This window comes from Hordeum vulgare, chromosome 6H (assembly GCF_904849725.1).
Source record: "Hordeum vulgare subsp. vulgare chromosome 6H, MorexV3_pseudomolecules_assembly, whole genome shotgun sequence".
Lineage (NCBI taxonomy): Eukaryota > Viridiplantae > Streptophyta > Magnoliopsida > Poales > Poaceae > Hordeum > Hordeum vulgare.
Window position 1 is genome coordinate 457,998,652 of NC_058523.1, and position 8,082 is coordinate 458,006,733.

Genomic DNA, 8,082 nt, shown 5'->3' on the forward strand with positions numbered 1-8,082 from the left:
AAATTCATTCTTTATCACTTCCCTACTCGAGGACGAGCAGGAGTTAAGCTTGGGGATGCTTGATACGTCTCCAACGTATCTATAATTGTTGATGGTTTCATGCTATTATCTTGTCAAACTTTGGATGTTTTGTATGCCTTTTATATATTTTTTGGGACTAACTTATTAACTCAGTGCCAAGTACGAGTTCCTGTTTTTCCATGTTTTTGACCCCTTTGAGAGGATGATTTTAAATGGAGTCCAAAGAGAACGAAACTGCCAACAAGATTTTTTCCGAAACAGAAGAAGATCGGGAAACCTCAGAATCAGGGCAGGGGGCCAACAGGGACCCCACAAGCCCCCTACCCGCGGCTAGGGGGGGTGCCTCCCTGGCTTGTGGGCTCCCTGGGCCTCCTCTGCCCTAGGTTTTCCGCCTATAAATTCCCTAAAATCCCAGAAAAAAATCAGGAGATCATCGAAGTACTTTTCCGTCGCCGCAAGCTTCTGTCTCCGCAAGATCCCATCTGGGGCACGTTCTGGTGCCCTGTCGGAGGGGGATTCGGATACGGAGGGCTTCTTCATCAACACCATGACCTCTCCGATGATGCATGAGTAGTTCACCATAGACCTACGGTTCCATAACTAGTAGCTAGATGACTTCTTCTCTCTTGGATCTTCAATACAAAGTTCTCCATGATCTTCATTGAGATCTATCCGATGTAATCTTCTTTTGCGGTGTGTTTGTCGAGATTCGATGAATTGTGGATTTATGATCAGATTATCTATGAATCTTATTTGAGTTTCTTCTGATCTCTCTTATGCATGATCTCATATCCTTGTAATTCTCTTCGAGTTGTGGGTTTTGTTTGGCCAACTAGATCTATGATTCTTGCAATGGGAGAAGTGCTTGGTTTTGGGTTCTCCCGTTGCAAGAATCATAGATCAAGTTGGCCAAAAAAACCCACAACTCGAAGAGAATTAAAAGGATATGAAATCATGCATATAAGAGATCATAAGAAACTCAAATAAGATTCATAGATAATCTGATCATAAATCCAGAATTCATCGGATCTCGACAAACACACCGCAAAAGAAGATTACATCGGATAGATCTCCATGAAGATCATGGAGAACTCTGTATTGAAGATCCAAGAGAGAGAAGAAGCCATCTAGCTACTAGCTATGGACCCGAAGGTCTATAGTGAACTACTCACGCATCATGGGAGAGGTCATGGTGTTGATGAAGAAGCCCTCCGTATCCGAATCCCCCCTCCAACAGGGCACCAGAACGTGCCCAGATGGGATCTTGCGGAGACAGAAGCTTGCGGCGACGGAAAAGTATTTTCGTGGATCTCTCTCGCAGTTTTGAATTTTTTCTGAATTTATAGGCGGAAGAGGTAGGGCAGACGAGCCACAGGGGGCCCACAAGCCTGCTAGGCGCGGCCCCCCTGGCCGTGCCTAGGGGGCCTGTGGGGTCCCCTGATGGCCCTGCCTTGGTTCTCACGTCCCATGCGTATCTTCTGTTCCGAAAAAAATCTTTTCGGAAGTTTTATTCTGTTTGGACACCGTGTGAAATCCTCCTCTGAAAAGGGTCAAAAACAAGGAAAAAACAGGAGCTAGCACTTGGCACTGAGTTAATAAGTTAGTCCAAAAAAGATATAAAATGCATACAAAACATCCAAAGTTTGACAAGATAACAACATGGAACCATCAAAAATTATAGATACGTTGGAGACGTATCAAGGTTCAACCGATAAGATCTTCGTAGAATACGTAGGATCCAATATGGACATCCAGGTCCCGCTATTGGATATTGACCGGAGAGTGTCTCAGGTCATGTCTGCATAGTTCTCGAACCCGCATGGTCTGCACACTTAAAGTTCGATGACATTTCGGTATAGTTGAGTTATAGGTGCTGGTGACCGAAGAATTGTTTGGAGTCCCGGGTGAGATACCAGACGTCACGAGGGTTTCCGGAATGGTCCGGAAATGAAGATTGATATATAGGAAGTTGGTATTTGGATTCCCGAAGAATTTCGGGCATTGCCGAGAGTGTACCGGGAGTGACGAATGGGTACCGGGGGCCCACTAGGTGTGCTGAACGCGGAGGTGGCGTCCGTTCGGTACTAGATCGGGATGGATCGTGGGATGGCGGTGATTTAAATCACGAAGACGTTCCACTACATCAACCGTGTTTCTTAACGCTTCCTGCTTAGCAATCTACATGGGTATGTAGATCCGATCTCTCTCTCGTAGATGATCATCACCATGATAGGTCTTCGTGTGCGTAGGAATTTTTTTGTTTCCCATGAAACGTTGCCCAACAGTGGCATCATGAGCTAGGTTCATGCGTAGATGAAATCTCGAGTAGAACACAAAAGTTTTTGTGGGCATTGATGTTCGATTTGTTGCCCTCCTTACTCTTTTCTCGATTCAGTAGTATTTTTGGATTGAAGCAGCCCGGACCAACATTACTCATATGCTTACGAGAGGCCGGTTTCATCGACTAACATGCAACTTGTTGAATAAAGATGACTGGCGGGTGTCTGTTTCTTGATGACCCACAAGTATAGGGGATCAATCGTAGTCCTTTTGATAAGTAAGAATGTCGAACCCAACGAGGAGCAGAAGGATCTGACAAGTGGTTTTCAGCAATGTAAATTCTGCAGGCACTGGAATTGTCGGTAACAAGTGATTGTGTGGTGAGATGATTCGTAGAAAGCAACAAGTAACAAAAGTATCAACAGTGCAGCAAAGTGGACCAATCCCTTTTGTAGAAAGGGACAAGCCTGGACAAAGTCTTATAGGACAAGCATGGACAAAGTCTTATAGGAGGAAAAACTCATATGATTCGCGTTCGTTACTTTGATAGTTTGATATGTGGGTGGACCGGCGCTTGGGTACTGCCCTTACTTGGACAAGCATCCCACTTATGATTAACCCCTCTCGCAAGCATCCGCAACTATGAAAGAAGAATTAAGACAAAGTCTAACCATAGCATTAAACTAGTGGATCCAAATCAGCCCCTTACGAAGGAACGCATAAACTAGGGTTTAAGCTTCTGTCACTCTAGCAACCCATCATATACTTACTACTTCCCAATGCCTTCCTCTAGGCCCAAATAATGGTGAAGTGTGATGTAGTCGAAGTTCACATAACACCACTAGAGGAAAAACAACATACAACACATCAAATTACTGAACGAATACCAAATTCACATGACTACTATTAGCATGACTTATCCCATGTCCTCAGGAACAAAAGTAACTACTCACAAAGCATAATCATATTCATGACCAAAGAGGTAATGAGTAGCATCAAGGATCTGAACATAAACTCTTCCAGCAAATAATCCAACTAGCATCAACTACAAAGAGTAATTAACACTACTAGCAACCTTACAAGTACCAATCGGAGTCACGAGACGGAGATTGGTTACAAGTGATGAACTAGGGTTTGGAGATGAGATGGTGCTGATGAAGATGTTGATGGTGATGAGTCCCCTCCGATGAGAGGAGTGTTGATGATGACGATGGCGACGATTTTCCCCCTCCGGGAGGGAAGTTTCCCCGGCAGGATCGTCCTGCCGGAGCTCTAGATTGGTTCTGCTCAAGTTCCGCCTCATGGCGGCGGCGAATCCACGAAAAAGCTCCTCCCTGATTTTTTTTTCTGGATGAAACCCTTCATATAGCAGAAGAAGGGGGCCAGTGGGCCAGCAGGCTGCCCACAAGCCCTCATGGCGCGGCTGGGGGGTGGCCCCGCCGTGCAGGCTTGTGGCCCCCTGCTGGCGCCCCTCTCGCGCTTCTTCGGCCCAGTATTTTTTATAAATCCGGAAAAAAAATCCTTGTTGATTTTTATGGCGTTTGGAGTTGCGCAGAATAGGTATCTCAACTTTGCTCCACTTTCAGGCCAGAATTCCAGTTGCCGGCATTCTCCCTCTTCCTGTAAACCTTGCAAAATAAGAGAGAAAAGGCATAAGTATTGTATCGTGAAGTGAAATAACAGCCCAAGAAGCGATAAATATCAACATGAAAACATGATGCAAAATGGACGTATCAGCTCCCCCAAGCTTATACCTCGCTTGTCCTCAAGCGAAAGCCTAGCTCAATAAATATGTCCACATGTTTAGGGAGAGAGGTGTCGCTAAACAAGATACGAACATGCATGCATCATGATCATGATCAGAACATCAATACCAACATATAATCTCTCATGCTAAAGTGATAATTCCTTCACAAAGTAAAGCATGGATAAAGAACCTTACCGAGAAGTAACAACCGATAGCCTTTAGTCATTAAAGCAATAGCAATTTATCACAATATCAGAAAGAGTCAAATAAGAGCTTGTAAAGAAAATCCACATACTCAATCATTCTTTCGTTCTCTACAATTGCTACAACTCACGTGGTACTCATGAGATCAAAGTTTCAGCTGGAAATAGAGAAAGATAGGGGCTTACAGTTTTGCCTCCCAACTGCTTACCTCAAGGGTAATGTCAACAATAATAATTCATGAATACGTACCTCCAAGTTGACATATGAATATAGATCTTTCCCAAGCATATCACGGTAGCCAAGATAAAGGCGAAATAAGGAATTGGTGAAGATCACCATGATTCTTTCAAGGGCAAAAAGTAAAGGTACAAGATAGGCCCTTCGCAGAGGGAAGCAGAGGTTGTCATGCGCTTTTGAGGTTTGGATGCGTGTCCTCTTAGTGCGGAGGAACGTCACTTTATATTGCCTCCTGTGATAAAGAACTTTATTATGCAGTCTGTCGCTTTTATGTCTTCCTCATCACAGGTTCGTACAAAGCTTATTTTCCACACACTAATAGATCATACATATTAGAGAGCAATTTTTATTGCTTGCACCGATGACAACTTACTTGAGGGATCTTATTCAATCCATAGGTAGGTATGGTGGACTCACATGGCAAAACTGGGTTGATGGTTTATGGATGCACAAGTAGTATCTCTACTTATTGCGGGAGGTTTGGCTAACGTGAGGTGGAAGCAATCGTCACATGCTAAGGGATCTCTAATCATATAACATTGTTCGGAGCCAAGCAAACACAATTCATTATGCTGTCTTTCTTGTCCAACATCTACTTCTAGGCATGCAATAGTTTAGTGAGTGTTCACAATCATAGATGGTGCTAGAGATGATATATTTATATGTGAACCTCTCCTTCTTTATCACTTCCTATTAATTGCAACCATGACCAAGGTCTACGTTTGCCTACCCTCAACAAGTTTCAATCCTCATTGTTTTTATATGTGAAGCCATCATTCCCATAAGATCATTACATGGCCTTTCATGCTTTTGTTCTATTCTCACTCTTTTGATCATGGCAAGAGGCAAAGCCCTTAAACTAAGGCACTCTTTATTATATGGCTTATGAGCTCGAATTCATCGCGGGTGATACAAAGCAAAACTCAAGACTAAAACACTAAGACTTTTAATCTACTAGAGAAAGAGAAAACTGAAAAGGAACAAACTAAAACAAAGGTAAAGGCAAAATATGTGATGGTGATACGATACCGGGGCAACTCCCCCAAGCTTGGCACAAGCCAAGGGGATTGCCCATACCAATGCTCAGTTGTCTTCCTTTGGTGGTGAAGGTGGAGGAGTTGTTGCAGAGGTCTTGAGCTTGTTTAATTTCCACTTGTGCGTAAAATTCTCCTCCCTCAGATCATCGTTTTCCTCTTCAAGCTTCAACACCCTTTGGCATAATTCCTGCTTACTCTCCTCCAAGAAACGAGAAGGGATAAGCAAAGTCTTAGGCTTCTTCCTTGAGTTAGGGAGGCTCAACTTCTTGAGCTCCACATGCGTGTGTCCCGGTTGAGGTAGAGGAGCCTCATGTTCATCAGAGCTTGTTTGTTCCTTCCCCTTGGGATCGTAATCTTCTTCCTCATCAGTGGTCCAGCCATAAGGATCCAAGTCCCCATAGACCTTGGGGTTAGCGAGGTAATCAGCCACATAGCTCTCCCCCTCTGAATCCTGAGAAGACATCTTGACCTAGATCTGCGGCAGAAACAGGCTCGAAACAAAAAATAGAGGAAATCTGCGTGATCGAGGGGTCAGGTCAAACGAGAGTATATATAATGATTTTTTTTCCGACCAGAAGGAGTACCCCGCATGAAAGCGGAGTCCGGGAGGCGCACGAGCTGGCCACAAGCCCTCACGGCGCGGCCAGGGGGTGGGCCCGCGCCGTGCAGGCTTGTCGCCTCCTCGCGCACTTTCCGGACTACTTCCAATTTTTGTATTTTTTCAAATATTCCAAAACGGAGAAAATTTCCTACTGGAAAAGTTTTGGACTCTGTTTTCTTACCGAATCACATACCTCTTCGTTTTCGGAGTCTGAAACAGGCTGATAAATATCCCTTAGGTATTCTTCTGGAGTTATGGTATTGATAATATTGCTTTCAACATTTATGGGAGTTCCTGAGATATAATGCTTGATTCTCTGCCCATTTACCACTCTCGTACAATTACATTCCATGTTGTTGATCTTGATAGCACCGGAACGATATACTTCCTCAACCACATAGGGACCTTCCCATTTAGAGAGAAGCTTGCCTGCAAAGAATCTTAAATGGGAGTTATATAGCAAGACATAATCACCTACATTGAACTCACGCTTTTGTATCCTCTTATCATGCCACCTCTTAACCTTCTCTTTGAACAGCTTGGCATTCTCAAATGTCTGAGTTCTCCACTCATCAAGCGAGCTAATATCAAATAACCTCTTCTCACCGGCAAGTTTTAAATCAAAGTTGAGCTCTTTGATTGCCCAATAAGCTTTATGCTCTAGCTCAATAGGTAAATGACATGCTTTACCGTACACCATTTTGTACGGAGACATGCCCATGGGATTCTTATAGGCAGTTCTATAAGCCCACAGTGCATCATCGAGCTTCTTAGACCAATTCTTTCTAGACCTGTTGACAGTCTTTTGCAGAATCAGTTTAATCTCTCTATTACTTAGCTCTACTTGACCACTGGACTGAGGGTGATAGGGAGACGCAATTCTATGGTTGACATCGTACTTAGCAAGCGTTTTACGAAAGCACCATGAATGAAATGTGAACCACCGTCGGTCATTAGATATCGAGGGACTCCAAATCTAGGGAAGATAACTTCTTTAAGCATCCTAATAGAGGTGTTGTGATCAACACTACTAGTGGGGATAGCTTCTACCCACTTAGTGACGTAATCAACAGCAACTAAGATGTGAGTATACCCATTGGATTTTGGAAAAGGTCCCATATAATCAAAGCCCCAAACATCAAATGGTTCGATGACAAGTGAATAGTTCATAGGCATTTCCTGACATTTGCTAATATTACCTATTCTTTGACATTCGTCACAAGACAAGGCAAATTTACGGGCATCATTGAAGAGAGTGGGCCAATAGGAACCTGATTGCAATACCTTGTGTGCAGTTCTATCTCGCGCATGGTGTCCTCCGTAGGCCTCGGAGTGACACTTCTGTAGGATCTGTCCCTGTTCATGTTCTAGTACACAACGTCTAATAACACCATCTACTCCTTCCTTATAAAGGTGAGGATCATCCCAAAAGTAATGTCTCAAGTCAAAGAAGAATTTCTTCTTTTGCTGGTACGTGAAACTAGCTGGTATGTATTTGGCAACGATATAGTTTGCATAATCAGCATACCATGGTGCACTACGTGAAGCATTGATGACATTCAGTTGCTCATCGGGAAAGCTATCATCAATAGGTTGTGGGTCATCAAGAATGTTCTCCAACCTAGACAAGTTATCTGCTACTGGGTTATCAGCACCCTTTCTATCGACAACGTGCAAATCAAATTCTTGTAGCAAGAGAACCCATTTGATAAGTCTAGGTTTACCGTCCTTCTTCTCCACGCGGTACTTAATAGCAGCATGATCAGTGTGAATAGTGACTTTGGAATCAACTATGTAAGACCTGAACTTTTCACATGCAAACACGACTGCTAAAAATTCCTTCTCCATAGTGGCATAGTTTCTTTGGACACTGTCTAGAGTTTTATTAGCATAGTGAATAACATTCAACTTCTTATCGACTCTTTTCCCTAGAACATCACCAACAACATAATCAC